The sequence below is a fragment of the Pogona vitticeps genome, chromosome 4, assembly GCF_051106095.1.
Source record: "Pogona vitticeps strain Pit_001003342236 chromosome 4, PviZW2.1, whole genome shotgun sequence".
In the NCBI taxonomy this organism is placed as follows: Eukaryota; Metazoa; Chordata; class Lepidosauria; order Squamata; family Agamidae; genus Pogona; species Pogona vitticeps.
The window spans coordinates 84,412,200-84,430,876 of record NC_135786.1 but is presented as its reverse complement, the minus strand read 5'-3'; the positions used below and the strand labels follow the sequence as shown (position 1 = coordinate 84,430,876).

At 38.6% G+C, this 18,677-nt stretch overlaps 1 long non-coding RNA gene across 1 annotated transcript in view; it reads right to left on the bottom strand.

Moving 5' to 3' along the window:
- Positions 1-11,024, bottom strand: part of LOC144589098 (uncharacterized) — a 35,952-nt gene extending 24,928 nt beyond the window's left edge. Inside the window, exon 1 of the long non-coding RNA XR_013545004.1 lies at positions 1,655-11,024. This is a non-coding gene — a long non-coding RNA (uncharacterized LOC144589098). The remainder of the gene's footprint in view (positions 1-1,654) is intronic.
- Between the last annotated feature and the right edge of the window lie 7,653 nt (positions 11,025-18,677).

The following is an 18,677-nucleotide window of genomic DNA, read 5'->3' as shown; positions in this document are numbered from 1 at the left end:
GGGGCATTCCTTAACTGCTGTGTAGCTGCTATAACAGCTTTTCTATTATAGTCATAAAAAACCACCCACTTTCCAGTTATCTATAGAAATGTTTCCACTAGTTTTCCACTGCAGTGCTATCTCTAATCTTGCAGCCAGGCACACAAAGGTGATCAGGCCCTTGTGCGTAAGGCTGCAATTTTTGTCTGTAAACACACATAGAGTACCTAACATGGGGGCCACATATATAGGCTGTTCAGTTATATCATTTCTCATTTGCTTGAATACTTTTGCCCAAAAATGAGTATAAATTGAAGAAGTCCACCACATATGGTGGTATGAGCCTAAACTGCCACATTACCTTCAGCATCTAGTACTAGAGCCTTGAATAATGTAACTAATCATTAATAGTGTCAGGGAATCATGATTTGCTGCTTTAATGTTGCATTTACATATATTTACCAAAAAATTATCCCTGGGGGCTTTTTTTCCAAATGAGGATGAAATGGAATAGGCAATAGTAGTTGAGATCATTTTCCTGTGTACTTTCCTCCTCAGATAGAGCACCAAGAAATGCTTAACAACACAGCGTAAATCTTTGAAGTAAGGCCTGTCCTGTCCTGTCCTGTTTGGATTGTAAAATGAGGCACTCAGATGCTGTCAGTGGTTGAGTAGTTTGTTTTAAACAAAAGATGAGAAGCATACGGTAGGACTGTGGTATCAGTACCCATGGTTTCACTTATCCACTGCAAAAAATATTAACCCCCCCCCCCAGGAATATGCATTTTCAAGGTGCATTATCAAAACCGGCCACTAGATGGAACCATAGACTATGCTATATATAGCGTTTCTATATCCACGTTTTTGGCATCCACGAGCATGGGGTTTGGAACTGATCCTGGGTAAATACCGTGGTCCTACTGTATTGTATAGTCTGGTGGATCTGCAACCATGACATGACCACCAAACCCAGTTGTTTACATGTTTGAGCCTCTTGCCTGAGGACATGCCCCTCAAACTCCTTTCAACTCAAAAGTAATTTAAAATGACAAAAATTTGTTCAAATTTTACAAACGGGGCAGCTCAGAAAAGGGAATAAAGGGGAGAGGAAAGGAATACATTTGTAATACCATCCTCCCAATTTTTTTAAAAAATGCTGATGTGTCAATAACTTGATAAGATCTCCGACCTCAAATGAAACAGAATGAGTTGGTAATTAAAAGATACTTTCCCAAAAGGTGCAATTACCATTTATTTTTAGTATTGCTGTGAGAAAGCATGATAATTAGGGGTGCCAAAGTGGAATTCCAAAAGCAAGTGGCATGACTGAGTTGTGCAGTAAAGCTGGAATGGTCTAAGTGATAAAGAACATCCATTATGTGTGTGATGGATTAATGGACATACCTTTAAAATAAAAAATGCTCTTTAAATTATGGGAATTGGGAAACCTTTAAGTATAATAAAACTTTGTGTTCAGGCCTGCTCTCAAAGGAGATTCACTCATGGTTCAAGTTTCTCTGCATTTATTTAGCAAAGGCCCATGTCATGCAGTATATAAACTTACACAAGACAGTTCTGCAGTTTAAAGGAGATGTTAGTCTGGGGATGTGTATTTCTGAATAAATCTGTTTTAGCTCCATATGTTATGCTAGAAGGAGGCACAGAGGCCATTTACCTGTTACAAAGGGTGGTCCTCTATTTGAAAATCTGTCAGGCTTCTGTCCAAAGGCATGTTTTGTTTGTGGGTTGGAGAGGAGACGACTTTTGATTTCCAAATATTTTGGACTTCAACTCCCAGAAGCTCCAGATTGCCATGGCAAGTGGTAAGGTGTTATGGAGCTGTAGTCTGAAAAGGCAAGTAGGGCCTTGGAAAGGCGGCCCATCTACAGTTAGCACCTGAGGAGCAAAATGAGCAGACTTCTAGGTCAGCTGGGTGCAATATGTTATGCTACAGTAACACATTGTGGTTGAAACCCAGAAGTAAGTCACAATTAGAGTAGCCCCATTGAATAAGTAGAGATTTGGTGAGTCAACTCTTCCATAAGTTTCATTAAATCAATAGGCCTACTGTTGCAACTTACTTCTGGATTTCAGCCACTGTATTCTACTTAAATTTCTAAAATTGAATCTCTGGGTATAAATTACCATATGCAAATGCCATACAAATTGGGATACTTCTTACTTTTTAGGTAATATGTATGTGGCTGCCCAGCCGAGGCTTTATTCTCAGCCACTTGTTGTTTGCAGTAATTGGTGTTAACTGATTCTTGTGCGATTTTTTCTTTCTTTCCCATCTGTTGAGATCTGAAACACCTGGGACATACCTATGGGAAGAAATAAATCCTTAACGGATGAAACAGTTGGAGATAGGGAAGGCTTGCTTCATTATGAGAGCTGTAGCTACATGACTTTTATCCCAACTTCAAGCTTTTGGATCATATTGTGCATCATATTGAAGTACCATAAAAACCATATTCTTTATGGGAGGGAAAAACAGATTTCTGTAAACAGCGGTAGAAAGAAAAGTGGTTTAACATAATTTGATCTCCATAATAATAATTGAAAATGCTTTTCTGTGTTGAGATTTTGCTTCTTTCTTAATATTCCTGCCAGTGTTGTTTTACTGTGCTATTAAGCATTAACTTAGGAGCTTAGTGGATTTGGGCATGCCGTTCTCTGTCATTTTAATCTTTTAAAAATATTGTGGCAAAGCAGATATAAAAGTATATTATTCACCCTAGTATCATCTGCTATAACCAATAGTGTCTCTTTTTAAAGTTATTTCTGAGCTTCAAAAAGTTGAGTAGACACGTATCAAAACTTGAAAAAGAAACCTATTCTTCTGCTGTTTATGATCTGCAATGTCCAGCCTGAGAAATGATAAAACATGACAATTCTACCCAGCAATTCTGATCCATTCATAAGATACACTCTAATTTTTGAGAGAGAAATTAAGTCTTCTTGTCTTCATTGAAGCCTGAGTGTGCTGGTTTCAGCAAAGATGGAATGTGGGCACTCATCCAGATATTGGGGAGTGGGGGAAGAAAGCTGGAATTGAAGTGCTGTTGAAATGCATTTCCTGGGCCTTGACAATATCAGGCCTTAAATAAGAGCATTTTCATTTAATTTTTAAGTTAGATAATGATATTTGATGTTTCTCCGATGAGAACCTTCGGCTATTATTTTTAGAAGACTTACATGTCTAACATCGAGCAGGAGAATGAAGGGTGATAGCTGATGATTGGAAATAAGGCATTTGATCTGAAGCTTAATGCAGTGGGTAAACCACAACTTCTTAAGCTGCCAGAATAATTTAAATTAAATGTAAGCCTGGCTTATACTTCACATTATTACTCCACAGAGTGTAGTCTATTTATTACATCTCATGAGTCATTTTAATAGTGGCCCATGACAGTGCAACATATACATTAGGTGGAAATCAAGTGACATAATTTTCCCTTCATTCATGAAAATACAGACCTGAAAAAGAATGACAACTTTCCTCCCTTTTTCCTTATTCCTCTCTAACAAAGATTTGATGTTATCATAACTATTATAATTCTAGATAAATTTTTTTTGCATCCAAGCTAATCACCGCAGTTCTTCAGTTAAGATTTTTTCTTCTTGTACTTCTTTCCACTTTTACTTCATCTTGAATAACAGCCGTAACAACCTGTAATTTTGTTTCACATTTCCATAGTCAAAACATTTCAGTTTTCTCCATTTTATGTGTTTTATTATTTTTTGGTTTATTCATTTGTCTTAGTACTTCTTCATTGATCAAGCTTTCACTCCAGAGATTTCCCAGCATCCTCTGCTTAATCCATATTTTAAGTGCTTTCTTCTCTATAACAGACTCTGCTAAAACCTGTGGTAGAACCTATGGTAGAACTGAGAATGCATAGCACCATACCTATGCTCCATGCCAGTTTTAAGTTTTTGTTGAATATTACGTTAATCATTTTGGGAAAGCTGCTTCATGTCATTTCTATTCCCTACAAGTCATCTAAACAATCATCTAGTAAAATGGTATCATCCATCTATCAGATGTCGTTGATAACATCTCTGTTGACAATGATGCTTTCATTTGAAACAGTGAGTGCTTGTCTAAAGTGGTTCTTAGAGTGCAAAGTGAAAAGCAATGGCAAGAGTATACGTCCTGGTTACGGCCCTCTTCATACTGCGATATATTCTGTTTTTTCTTTCAGAGCAATAAGGCATTGATCTGAAAGAAAAAAAATCTGATGCCTATATATCTTGCTTTTTCCAAATAACAAATCCATGTACATTGATTGAATAAATGACTTGTGCCTTTTTGACTTGACTGTTAAAGATAGTGACTTCTCTGCAACTTGTATGCAACAGATGCCCCACTGCCTGGTTTTTGTGTGTTATTACTATTTGCTAATATCTAACAGCAGTACACAGTAATTAAAGATGAGAACAGATCACAGATCTAACCAGGGCTTCTAGATCCTAGTTTCTCTGCAAAACCATCAAGGGGAAAGTGCTGCAAAAAATTTTTAGCACTAGAAAGGCTTAGTAACATAAGAAGTTCCATTGTTCCCTGCCCTCAGTGTTAGCTGGAACAGCCACATTTCTAGATAAGACCTTTACAGGGGGTGACACATAATACCAGAGAGTTCCACCACCACCAAGAAAGGATGTGAGGGCCACATCAGAGGAAGTACAGTAGTGACCTTCTCCTTCCCTCCTCCTCTGGCACATTTTTGTTCCATTATTTAAAAGGATGTTAAAAATCAAGTGAACAGGGGATTAACAAAATGTGTAGGATGAACAAAATGATTTATGTTGTCCTGGTTCCGACTAAATTGTAGGCAACACCTGTCGTCAGGACGAAAAGCTGATTTAATGTCAGCCTTTGCAGTGCACATGGTTAAGGCATGTGGTTTTGGGGCAGAGATGGTGAAGGCTGACATTAAATTGCTTTTTCATCTGCTGCTGGTACATCTAGGGAATTGCGACTTGCTGGGATTCTTTTTCGAAAACAGGTATTATATCAACAGGGCACTACCCATGGGCTGCTCCATCTCCTGCACTGCATTTGAGCATTTCAGTTCCTTTTTGGAGTGGAACCTTAGATGCAGGGTCTGATTGGCTAGCAAGGCCCATTTGGACGATTTTCTTGTATGTGGGGAAAAACGGTCTGGACAGTGGTTGTTGTCCTCTGAAGATGCCGGCCACAGAGACTGGCGAAACGTCAGGAAGAGCAACCTTCAGAACACGGCCAAAGAGCCCGAAAAACCCACAACAACCTGGCTGTGAAAGCCTTCGAGAATATATGGTCTGGACAGTGTTTGCTGCTCTTGAGGGCCTTCCAGGACATGGCTAAGGAATTAGGGCTGCCACAAGCGGAAGAGAAGACGGAAGGACCGTTGCCCATCCAGAGATTTCTGGGAATAGAACTGGACACTGAGGCACAGCCATGTCATCTCCCTGCTAATAAACTGAGGGAGCTCAAAGAAAGATTTAAAAATCTTATAGGCAAAAAGAAGGTCATGCTTAGGGAATTGCAGAAAATAGTGAGACATCTGAACTTTGCTTGTAGGGTGATAGCACCAGGTAGGGCTTTCCTTAGGAGGCTTTGTGATGCCATGAGTGGATTATGAATGCCTTTGCATAGGACAAGAATCATGGGAAGCAGGATCTGTTTGGAGCACATTTTTAGGCGGATATGATGGGGTTTTATTTTGGAGAGCAGACGTTTGCTTGGGAATGGACTTCCAAGTACAAACTGATGTCTCAGGTTCCCTGGGTTTTGGTATTTACTTTAAGGGCAGATGGTGCACAGGCAAGTGGCCAGAGAGTTGACAGGAAGCAGGCCTCACTTGAGACCTAAATTATGGCCAGCTAAGGACGTGTGCCCAGAGGGGCTGCACTACCTTGGAGCTGGACACTCGCCCATTGTCGTCAAGGAGGGGTCCTGTGAGACCTTCGCTTCCAGCATCATTCCACACTACCACAAGCCCTATGTGCTTCTTTGGAGGGCCAGAGAGTCAAAAACTGTTCTGATTAATAAAGTGTGGCCCTGTTTTCAATGCATCCTTGAGTCTTGCCTCATTATTCCGGGGTGGGAGGACTATGGTGGTAAGCATCATGGAGGCAGGCAGGCCTCACAATGCAATGGGTCCAATTTCCCAATGCAAGGCCAGAGATTACTGCTGCAACCAATAAAGTTGTGGCCTTTTTCTCCAATGAATTGTGTGCTGCGTTTGTATATAAATGGTTTTAAAGGGTTACCAAAGTGGCGGTGGTGAGGGACTCAGCAATAGGCCAGAAACTCATTATGAATCTTTCTAATAAAATAAAAACATTTTCAGTATTGCTATAAATGAAGCAGAATCCAAATTATGGCATATGTTTTAAACTTTATTTACAGAAGAATTTTTGCAAAAGGTTTAAATTTAAATGCAATATTTAAGAGACCTTAGTAAGTGATACATTTCTGTCACTTTTTAGATAACATCACAGAAAAATGTGTTAAGTGCCTCAAAGGAAATTTTGACAATGTGCTATTGTGAGGGGAGACTGACAGGGGGGAAATGAATGGAGTATGAGAAATAATTTTATATAAAAAGAAAACTATTTCAGAGTATATATTCTTTCTACAGAGTATATATTCCTACAGGTGTAATGATTTTGCTGTATAATCAAAATGTTCTGCTGTTCATTAATCAATCAATATGTGAATGACTTGGATCTATTCTGATGCCAAAGTTAAAGTTACCGTTCTTATGTAGTGTGCAGCTATATCCCTTATTTTTCTTACTTAGAAGTTAGGATTTTTTTTATTTTTTATTTTTAGAAAAAAATGTCTTCTGATAAATTTTCACTCAGGAATAGCCACCATTCTTCAGGGATCTGCATCTTTCCTCAGAGCTGCCAAGTATTACATTTTTTAAGAAGTCTTTGTAGGCAAATTATGTCTATACAGCATATACTTGTAGTAAATCTCCTTCTTTAGGAGGCGTGAAGGAAAACAGTATGGTCAGTTTCAGGAAAAAGGTGACGTTGGTGCCGCCTCATATTTTCTCCACTTTCCCCAAAGTTCTATTTCCCCATGAAGTAAATTAAAGACAAATAAATTCCATTGACATCTCCCATTTTTGTGTCTCATTCACAGGATCCTTTGGAATTATTTTGGCTAAATTTTTGAGCTTCCAGCAACATGGCTGAGGATGCTCCTTCCTTCCTTCCTTCCTTCCTTCCCTCCCTCCCTCCCTCTTTGGTTGCCCATGGAAAAAGCCCATGGAATTTTTCACCTCATCACTTCTCTCCCTAGGCTTTAACTGAAGTCTGAGAAGCTGGTGGAAGGGCTGCCAGCTACCAAACAGATGACTGTACAGTACCTTGAAATGATAGGTACACACAAACACCTCATCACTGAGAGATGCACCACAATACTAAAACTTTCTCATGGGCATTTCTGTCTCCTTTCCCCCCTTCTTTTGCATTCCTCCTCCCTGGGAATCTGTAACCATCGAAAGTCTCATGGCAGGCAGATCTTTTGGCACAGTCTCCATTGTGACCATGTGGAGTAAACGGAGATGGGTTAGGCCTCTGAGTCAGATCATCTGATTCCATCATGTCAGCAGCCAGCAATTCAGTTTTGGAGGGAAAGTTCTTCCCCTCCCTCCCTTCCCTAATTCCCTGCTATCAGACAGTATTTTTGAGCTGGAGATTGAACTTGGACTTTCTTGCATGCAAATCACATGCTCTCCCAATGACCTATAACCCTCTCCTACAACACCTCAGGAGGATCAGCTTTTCCCTTTGCCTTACAACTCATTCTATCCTATTTTTACATGTGTCAGAGCACAAAGTTGTGACTGAGCTGACTGTGTGTGCCTGTTTTTCCCCCTTCTGGGTCTCTCTGTGTGCCTGTCTCTGTATTTTGTTTCTGTTCTCCTCTTCTACTAAAGACTGATGATGCTGAGTGCCAGCTGGATGACTTCTCCCATTGACCAGAATCCAGTATTTTCCTTTGCTTTCCCTGTGGCTGACTAAAGTGACCTAAAACAATCAAATATGAGAGGGATACCCACATTGAAACACCTTATTACATTCCTACTGCACTTCTTTACTAAAGAACAGGATGCTAGGAGGCTTACAAGTGTTTCTTAAAACAGATTAAAAAATAAATTCAAAAACTAACTGAACCCTTTGACAATTCATCATAAAAATCAGTCCATTAAAATCAGTGCCCACTGAGTTAAAAAAAGTTTAATCAATCAATCAATCAATCAATCAATCAATCAATCAATCAATCAATCAATCTATCTATCTATCTATCTATCTATCTATCTATCTATCTATCTATCTATCTATCTATCTATCATCTGACTAACTAACTAACGAACTTCTGTATCACCAATCTGGCTAGAAGGCTACTCTGAGCAGTTTACACTAAAAAAACAAAAGGCAAAAATAGAAATCATAATCAGATAAATTAAATAAACAAATCACAACCATCAGTAACAGAGATCAAACTTGATTATGGAAAATCAGACACAAAATCAGAAATCAGAATTACAATGTACACTGTAAATAAAATCAACACAGACATAAACAGTTTAAGAGGCAAGATGGCAGAACAGAATAAACACTGAAAGTGCAACACATTATTCAGATACAAAGTCCGGAAAAGCCTGCCTAAAAAGCTATGTCTTCAAGCATCATTAAAAAAAATTTCCCAGTTTTTATCATCTCTATTCCGGATAGGTAGAATTATCAGGAAGATTGAAGAGTTTAAGTGGCAAATCAGAAAAGTTGCTATCAAAAAGTAAAGAATGAAAAGCAAGTTTATGAAGGCAAGGTTATGGAGATACTCCCAGATACAGATGTGGAGCTTGAGAGGATAAAATGACTGAATTGATCAATATTTAGCTGAAAGTTATGAACTAGAATACCTCTGAGCAGAATGATCCCTATTCTGACACTAGTTTTGTGGCTGCACCATAGGGGAGTTGAAGAAGATTCCTACCTTTCATTACCTACTGAAAGGTGTTATGATCTCTTGATTCAAGTTGCCAGGTGAAAACCTTTTCTATGCTATTGAGTCAGGTTTGTTAACAATTAAGAACCTCTGCTCTGTAACGTTTAGAAGGGGCCTTTGGCAGAAACAGAAAACTGGACTGATGAACTATTGGCTCATGTCTTCTAGCCTACTTTTATCTTTTAAATAAAATGTGAAAATAGGTGATAAATGGTTGGATCACATAAAAGCCTAAAGCACAAAATGAGAACACTTACTGTGAAGCTCCAATGGAATTAATGGCAACACAAACAAGAGGAAAATACCTGGAGGTGCTGTAAAGGATTATTTTGATACTTAAGAATGACCTGATGCATTCAAGGGCTCTCCATTTTGGATTTGTTTGTTTCCAAGAACATTTTCTTTTTCACAACTCCTTCAAAAGAGAAAGTGGTGTTTGTTTGTTTTTTTTGCATTTTCCAATTAGTTTCTGTCTCTCTGCCAGTGAAACTAATGGACCTTACATTCAAGTAAATGTATTCTGGGGTGCTAAGTTCCTAAGGCATGTGTTTGCCATGTGGAAGATGATATTTAGATGTCTAATTTTTTTCCATTGAAAATCGATAGCCATTAGGAGGCCTATCTATCATTTCTGGTCTTTGACAGAACATTTCCTTAGGCATTTTTGGAAATTTCATGGGCTAGGTTTACTGATAAGTAACTATACAACATGTCAGACAGCGGCATTTCTCAACAGTTGTTCCACCCTCAAGCTAGACCTTATTATATAATAACATATTATCCCAAACTAAAAACTCATTTTATTCAGAGGTAGCCTAATGTGTTCTTTGAAAATCCAGACATTTGCTTTTTTAAAACAAAATCTAAATTAAGACATTTTACTACAAATGTAAATACCTGAAAATAATAAAGAAATTCAGCTTTAGACACCACATATGTCTTTTTCTCTTCATAAACATACTATGAAATCTCAGTGGTTTGTTTTTTTTAACAGTACTTATTACTGGCCCTGTAGGTCTAAATAATCTTGTTTCACACAGTCTATAGATTCCTGTCTTTTTCATAGTAGATGGTTTTGCACTGAGATGAGACTTTGCTATACCTTGGGGTCCATGGTTCAAACGCATTACTCTTTGCTCAGCTAATGAGGTCAAAATACCTCCATCAGTAATAAAACAATTCTCTTGTGTACAGTGCCTCTGAAAACAATGCATCATCTATGATGAAGTTTAAAAAAAGATGATAATTATAGCACTGATTAACACTAAATCATACAGCGGAGAAAATGTGAGCTAAAAATTAAACATTGCTTAGACTCCAAAGATGTAGGTCATGCTGTTGACATGCATCAATTAGACCAAGTCTTCTAAATAACGTATCTTTTAATTGAGTCCCAGTAGCCATGATGTGGGCTCTGCTAATTTCATGGCAGGTGAAGCATGACCTCTATTCCCTGGATTTGACCTCTATGAAACAGACATGAGCAAACAACCCTGATTCTCTAAGGTTTTTATTACTGGGAAGGTACAACTCCATGAGAGTTTCCGTCATTCCCACCTTGTTTTTTTTAATAGTAACAGTGGGAATGAAAAGAGCAAATGCCAAGTTCAATAGAATAACTCCGTGCTGACATCATTCCAGCACTGATATTAGAGCTGATTCAAAGTTCAAAATATTCTGTGCAGAGCAGAGCTAAATTCTGCTACCTGTGTTATTGTGCAGCAGAGCAAATCAATATTCTACAAGGCAACACTAAAACCAGGGACAACCCAAACAAAAAATTATAACTTTGGAACTGGGCTTTGGATCAGTACCAAATTTAGCACAGGTGTAGCAGACAGTTTGTTCTTGCCCCCTTTGCCAAATTCGGAGGAGTTTGGGCAAAAGGGTTTCAAGTTATGATTTTTAAAAAAAGTAAAACTCTTCCCCTCATTCAGAAACAGGCAATCCTAAATGTCCCCAGATTTAAAATACACTTCTTTCTTCAACAACACTGGACCCCCTGGTAGTTCAAAATCTTATGCTCCCAAAAAACATAACTACAAAGTATAAACAGCTGATTAAAAAAAAAAAACACACACACATCCGGTTCTCTCTATCAGAGTTCTTTTCCATAGCTTTGACAATCCTTTCTTTACAGTACCATGTGTAATGAGTACCTAGCTTGCTGTGGAGGCAATGTGTAGCCTGTATAATTAACTTGTAAACCACCCAGAGAGTGCTTGAAGCACTATAGGGCAGTATATAAGCAGCACGCTTTGCTTTGCTTTGTTTTAAAGGTCCTTATGAGCCCCTGAACTAGAGGCTGAACTAGACATGTTGTGTTTGGGGGCAAGGAGACCACTTCAGTCTTGAACTCATACCTCTGGTTTTGGGTAGCCAGACACACAGTATTTATTTATTTATTTATTTATTTATTTATTTATTTATTTATTTATTTATTTATTTATTTATTTAAAAGAAAAACTATATATAACCAAAACTGTCCTGTTCAGATCCATGAAATTCAAAGGAGAAGTGTAGTTCATATAAACTGATAAGACTAATCTTCCTCATCTTGAAAGAGAATGCTTTTTTAAAAACAAATTGGAAAGAACCCAGGCTGTAGGGGATGAAATATTGATCCACAAAAAAGTCCTCTAAACGGGAAAAACAATGATTTAGTTATAAACTGAGTATACATGGAACAGGCTTGTCAGGCACACAGTATAATGTATTGTATGGGCAAGGGAGAAAACAAAAGTTCACAGCTATTATGGAAGGAGTAAAAAATGGAAAGATAGTCCTCCAGAAAGGGAGACATTTTGCCACATGTCACCAAGGAATTACTTACAATTTTGTAAGCCATCTTCAAAGCGTTTCTGTACTATAAAAGCAGAGAGCAGCTGTATTTTTTTCTAGCTGCAAGTATTTTTTAGTAAACATTATCTTCTGAGGATTTCTGAGACCAGGTTCCTGACACAAGTATTCAAAGGGGAAATCAGCTCCAGGTCTTAGGTAAGCTGAAATTTTGAATTTGTCAAGCACAATCCAATTGAAATGTTAACTCATTCCTGGCCAACAAAAAAATAATAGGATAGAGATATTTTGAAGGTCACTTATTTAAGCTGTGAAATTCCTTTTTTGTATTCACGAAGGCTTTCATGGCCGGGATCTAATGGTTGTTGTGGTTTTTTCGGGCTCTTTGGCCGTGTTCTGAAGATTGTTCTTGCTAATGTTTCGCCAGTCTCTGTGGCCGGCATCCTCAGAGGACAACACATGGTTTGGGACCATGCTACTTGTCAGAGTGCTGTCCTCTAAAGATGCCGGCCACAGAGACTGGCAAAATGTTAGGAAGAACAACCTTCAGAACATGGCCAAAGAGCCCAAAAAACCCACAACAACCATTAAATTCCTTTTTGTTTTGTTTTGTGGCTGGGAATGGTCTTGGTGTCACTAGAGCTTTGGTGCCTATATCCTGTCATAGTCTCAGGGTATTCATATTTGTATACAAATCTGAATACTGCCACACAGCTGGACATAATGAGGGTCCAGCCCCCTGGAGCTGGACTATCCAGTCAGGTGTCCACTGCTGCCACCGGCTCTGCTCTCTCTTCCAATCACTCTGGAGCTCAAGTTTGACTATTAACTCCTAGCAGAAGGAGGGAAGAGGAGTCTCTCTGCCAGGTTGATGAGTAGATAGCCGACTGCGAGCTTTGAAGTGATTGGAAGGGAGAGCAGAGCTGGCAGCAGCAGCAGACACGTGAGTGGACAACCCAGCCCCAGGGGGCCCGACCCTCGTTATGTCCAGCTGTGAGGAGGTATTCATATTTGTATACGAATATGTATACCCCCATCTCTAGTTTCAACCATTCCACTTATCTTATCTCTATATGATTGTCTGGTAATTAAGAAAAAAAATTCCAAAGATGTTATGCTCAATCAAGGTAATTCTGATGTTTGGGGACTATAAGAGTTCAAGACCTCCAAAATGTCCTGTCATTGACAGCTCTGCTCTGACTTTGCAAACCAACAATATTTTATCTTAGGTTGTTCTTGCCTCCTACTGCCTGCCCACCCCTTCCTAGAAATATTGTCTTTTCCAGTAAGTTCTGCTCTGGTCTTACAAACTAACAGCTGTGGCTTTCTCTACTGATTCAACCCATCCTGAGTCAGATCTTCATCTCTCCCCACTCATCCAACTTTTCCCAGAATTTTTTTTTCTGGTTAGCTCTCTATGTGCATGATAGGATAGCCTAAATTTACTCTTTTTTCCAGTAGTGAGAATTCAGTCCTGATTTGATTGAGCATCCAGCCTTTCTGGCTGTCTGTGGTATCTGTAACACTCTCCCCCAACATCACATTTCAAATGAGTTTATTTTTGTCCCTGTCTTTCTTCTCTGTTTGTTTTTTTTCATATAGTATGGATTATTTTGCTAACTCCAACCTCTCCCCTTTTTTTTATAATTTCAAAAGGCAAGGGGCGTTATTTTGGAAAACATACACACATAGAGCTTTTGGTCTGATATAGCTTTTTTTCCTCAGGTTGCCTACCCAAGGAAAAGGCTTTGGAAATTGAAACATAGCTTTCTAGTCTGCATCCTGTGGAGTGAGTGTGGCTACATCAGTTTACTTGAGAGATCAAAGGCTGTGCATGTATCTCCAATATATGTGTTGCACTTACTGACACCTTTGCTTCATCATTTCATTAAGTCCAAAACTGTCCTTCAAAACATTTTAGCATAGAGGGACTACAATCACATGAGAGCAGTTCATGATTCTGTCCTCTCCAAGCAACCGTAGTATAGATCATATGCCCATCTTCTGGAATCCTCTAGCACTCAGCAATTCTACATGAGGGAAGTTTCTGTTGGAATTCATGTACAGTGTATGTATACTTAAACGACTGTTTTTAAAAGCCTCGAAATTCAGTTCTTCAAAAAACTTCTGGTTTATTACTGTGGGATATTGGGCTTCTGTATCCATGATTCCAAATGCCAGGAAATGACCTGATATTACTCCACAATATTGTGCCTGCCTTGCCAGCAGGAAAAAGGATGTTGCTAAGACCAATGGCAGCAGTCAAGATGGTCTGCTATGGAATGCCTTCTTCTGCTCACTATCATTCACACTTGTTGAGAAACAGCCCTTATAATTGCTTTGTATTTAGGTGAGAAGTGTTAACTGACTCAAAAAAAAACTTCTGTGATTTTTTCTTGCTTGATGCAACTTGATGTCTCACCTTTTCTTCATATTTCTCAAATTGTCTTTTTGCCACAGAAAAATAAGAATATTTCTGGTTTTAGTCCACAGTTCTTGTAGTTCAAGGTCAAATACGTTAGTAATTTAAATATGTTCTTTACATGGGCTTTAAATTCACCAGAACTGTTGTTTAAATTAAATTTTGACATTATTATCAACCCCCCCCCCGTTTTTCCCCAGTTTTACTTTAATGTTGGATAAAATCATCTGCTCCTGGTCTTGTTTTTGCAGAAAGTATACAGAGTCTCCATCTCTTGCTTCAAATTATGTAGTCTATCTGATATCTACATAGATAATTTGGTGATTTCCAGATATACAGTCATCTGTTTGGTTGCTTGAAACATGTATTTGCAATAAGCATATTGTTAGCTTCCCAGAACTCTACAAGTCATTTTCCTGTGTTTTCCTGACCCAAGGCCAAATTTTCTAACATTTGGATCTGCTTTCTTTCCTACTTTTGTGTTCCAGTCACTTATGTTTTTAAGCATGTCTTGTTTTGGTATGTGATCAATTTTCTCCTGGATGCTTGCATGAAAGCACCACCAAGCACTGCAATGTTTAAATGTTCCATTTCTTGTTCTATGGTTTCGAGTTTACCTTGAGCCATACTTCTCAGGTTCCATGTTCCAATTGTGTGTATTGTGCAGTATTGGACTTTCCTTTTACCTCTATGCATGTCAGCCTCTAGACATCCTTTCAGCTTTAGCCCAATTGTGTCTAGTGACAGGTCTACTCATACTTAGCTTGAGTGTCACTGCTGTTGTCTGTGAAAGATCCTCTACCAGTGTCACCTTCATCTATTATTGCTGCTCTTAAGATGTTTGCCTGCCCCATCACCTTTGGAACTATCTGTTCTCTTCTGCTGATGCAGCTGAGGAAAATGAATGCATCTTAGTCTGGTGCATCAGCTGTGAACATTCCACCCTGAGTGACCCTCATCAGATTCCAGACTTGTAATGGAGTCTATCCTCTTGACAACATTGCTCTTGTCTTTTCTGACACACTCAAACTATCTCACCACATTACAATGTGTTTTGAAGAAGGGGAGCTTTTCCGGTACCAAATGAAAACTGGGATCAAAAGAAAATAGTAAACAACTAATAAACATGTCATTTCAAAATAACATGAAAATAGAGAAATCTTACTTGGAATTGGTAATGGAAACCTGAAGTCAGTTTTCAACCCAAATTGAACTGGTAGCCTTGTTTCAGGGATTCTTGAGAAGGGGATCATATGAATTTTCCTATTGAGAGGAGCAGACTATCAAGTCCTTGAGTCCTAAGCTTTTCAAGATTACAGTAGCAGGCTCTGATAAAGACAAAGCTCTGTTTTTTCTCCTAAGAGAGGGACTTTCATTTCCCTCTCTGATCTCTTCTCCTTCCGCCTTTCCAAGTAGACACTAGTTTGCCTTTACTTTCTGAGGCAGAAGAAGGACACCCAGCTAAAACTCTATCTCCTTGTAGAGGTCTGAGACACCACAATCAGATGAGGACCTCTAACAGTCCAGCCAGCATGACAATGGAGTGAAGTTGACCATTTTAGTAACACTTCATTTAAGTTGTAGCTTCTGAGTCAGCATCTTCCTGTAGTTCTACTGGAACAGAACTCCAGCCTCCCAGATTCACTTGAATCGCTCCAGAGTCCTAAAGCAAGTCCACTTTGCACAAGAGGGCTTCTGCCACTGCTTTGGTAGCTGTACCTGAAGTGCTTACCTTGACCAGTTTCTTCTTACATAACACAATATTGTATCCATATACCTAGCTATTCTACTAAAGATGAACTCTTCTTTCCTCTATGAATGTTTGGTAATAATTAAACAGGACACATGGAGACACTTTGTTTCTTGGCCTAATCCAGAAACAGTTTGGAAATGACCAGGAATAGGCACCCATTACATTTTAAGATTCAGTGATGTAGCAGGTTTATAACCAGTAGATTTGGTCTCACAGCCATCACGACAAATGCTGGAAGAAATAAGAAAGAAGGCAACACCATGTTTAAGGATAACTGAAGTAAAGAACATCAAGATAAACTGCTCAGTGGTTTAAGTACAGTGGGGTCTCTACTTAAGAACTTAATCCGTATTGGAAGGTGGTTCTCAAGTTGAAAAGTTCTTATGTTGAATCTGCATTTCCCATAGGAATGCATTGAAAACCATTTAATCCGTATCTGCTCTTTTCTGTCCATAGAAACTACAGTGGAACCTCTACTTAAGAACTTAATCCGTTTTGGAATGGTGTTCTTAAGTTGAAGCGTTCTTAAGTTGAAGCAAAATTTCCCATAGGAATGGACTGAAAACCAATTAATCCGTTCTGGCTGTTTTTTTGTTATGTAGAGGTGTGTTCGTACATTGAGGCATTAGTTCCCATAGGAACTAATGCAAAGCTGGTTAATACATACTCTAGGGGGAGAATTTTTTTTTTAACCTAAGATGACCTAAGGTTAAAAAAAGAGCAGGAAAGGTTTTTTTTCCTGTTCTTATCTTGGATTTCTGTTCTCAAGTAGAAGCAAAATTTAGCAAATGGAGCTGTTCTTAAGTTGGATTGTTCTTAAGTAGGGACATTCTTAAGTAGAGACCCCACTGTATCTGGCTGCAGAGCTAGAGATTCAGAGCTTGATTCCCCACTGTGTCTCCTTGACAAGGCCTGGACTCAATGATCCATAGGGTCCCTTCCAGCTCTGCAATTCTAAGATGATGATGGTGATGATTATGATGATTAAGATCCGTAGAAAAATTCAGTTGACTTCCTAGCTTTAGGCACTAACATTTTGTTGTCGGAAACATCTGGACAAGTCCTCTGAAGACCACTTTGTCTCACTTCTACTGTCTTTTATGTTTGATTCGGTTTTTGTGATTCAGAACTTGCTGGAACTTCATTCATTTCTATGAAAGCAAATTCTTAAAAGCTGGTAGCGTAAGAGCAATAAGAGGAGCACCGAGCTGTTTTACAAGCCAATAATCTGGTACTGTTATTGAAATACTCCAAGCAGCCATCAGTCTTATAGTTTATCCACCCGGGAACCAAATTATTGCCTCATAAAACAGCTCGGCACTTCTATTATGGCTTAAATATAATTGTATTTAAAGACCTTGTTGGTTCCATTTAGGAAAAAATTAGCTTTTATCTTATTAAATAAAAAGGAGTCCCTAATAACCTTAATGATTTTTATGAATTAATGTGATATTTAGAACTTCATGTTCAAATACCCTCAAGTATGGGATGCACACACATACCCACAAAAGCTATGCTTAGGATGATTTTTCAATAAATAATTTTCAAGACAGACTTTGCTAAACCAAGTGCAAGAAAAGATCTATGCTATCAAAATCAGCAATTAATCCAGCAGTTTCAGATATGCACAGAAAGTTTAAATGTTCAGAGACTTCCCTTCTCTCACATGGAAATTTGCTTCATTGAGAATAAGAGGAAGAACCTCCAGAGGCCAGTATTTAGTACACATATGATATGGGCAAAATGCATTGGAAGTTTACCAGATTAAGTTCTGTTCTTTTTAGATGTGCTTATTCTCCCATCTGTCTCTTTCAAATGCCATTAGAAAGATTGTGTATATAGTGGAAATTAGTCTGTCCATATCCATCTATATGTCTGTGGCGATATGCTTTGTGTTTTCATTCTGTCCTTTCTCCAAGAACCTTAGGTGGGGAAAGATGCATACATAAATCTTCCCTCTTTATAGTTCCTGTACAACATCCCTCTGAGTTTGTGGTAAAGTGGGTTAGACTAAGCAATACTGAATGACCCAGTCACCCAATGAATTTTCTCAATGCATTGACACTCGAACCCAAGCCTACCCTCTCCTAGGCTGGCACTATAACCACACATATCTACTGTTAGATATTCAGAGCAAACTGGTTATTGCAGTGTCACTGTGCAACTGAGGTTGTACTGAATTTCTACAAAATGAAGTAAGGATGAAGAAGCATTGCTCCCTACAACTTCTTTTATGTAACTTTTTTTCTACTTCATTCAACAGTGAGGGATCGTATTCATCCTTCTCCACTTTAGCAAATTTTGGCACTGGCTGAGTTCTGATCCACAGATCAGTAGCTGTTCTTTTGTCTCTTGATTGCTGACTCAACTCATGATAGCTAATTCCAGAGCATGAAGAATTTTTAAATTCAGGATCAGGACAAATGACATGCCGGTTAAAATGTTCCAGATGACCAAAACATTTGGTTGGTTTTACCTCAGAGAGTGGATAATCTCTATCCTTACAGTGGTCCACTCCACAGCACTGAGCAAACCAAAGTAACAGATATGTTGAATATTAAACCTGCTCCACACAGTAAGGTTGAGAATGTGCAGTAGACAAACCACACCTATACACGACTTCCCTATTCATGCATTTTTGCAATTCTTAGATGGGGAGAACAAGGATGCATCATAGTTACTAGGGTCATACTAGGGTATGTGAAAAA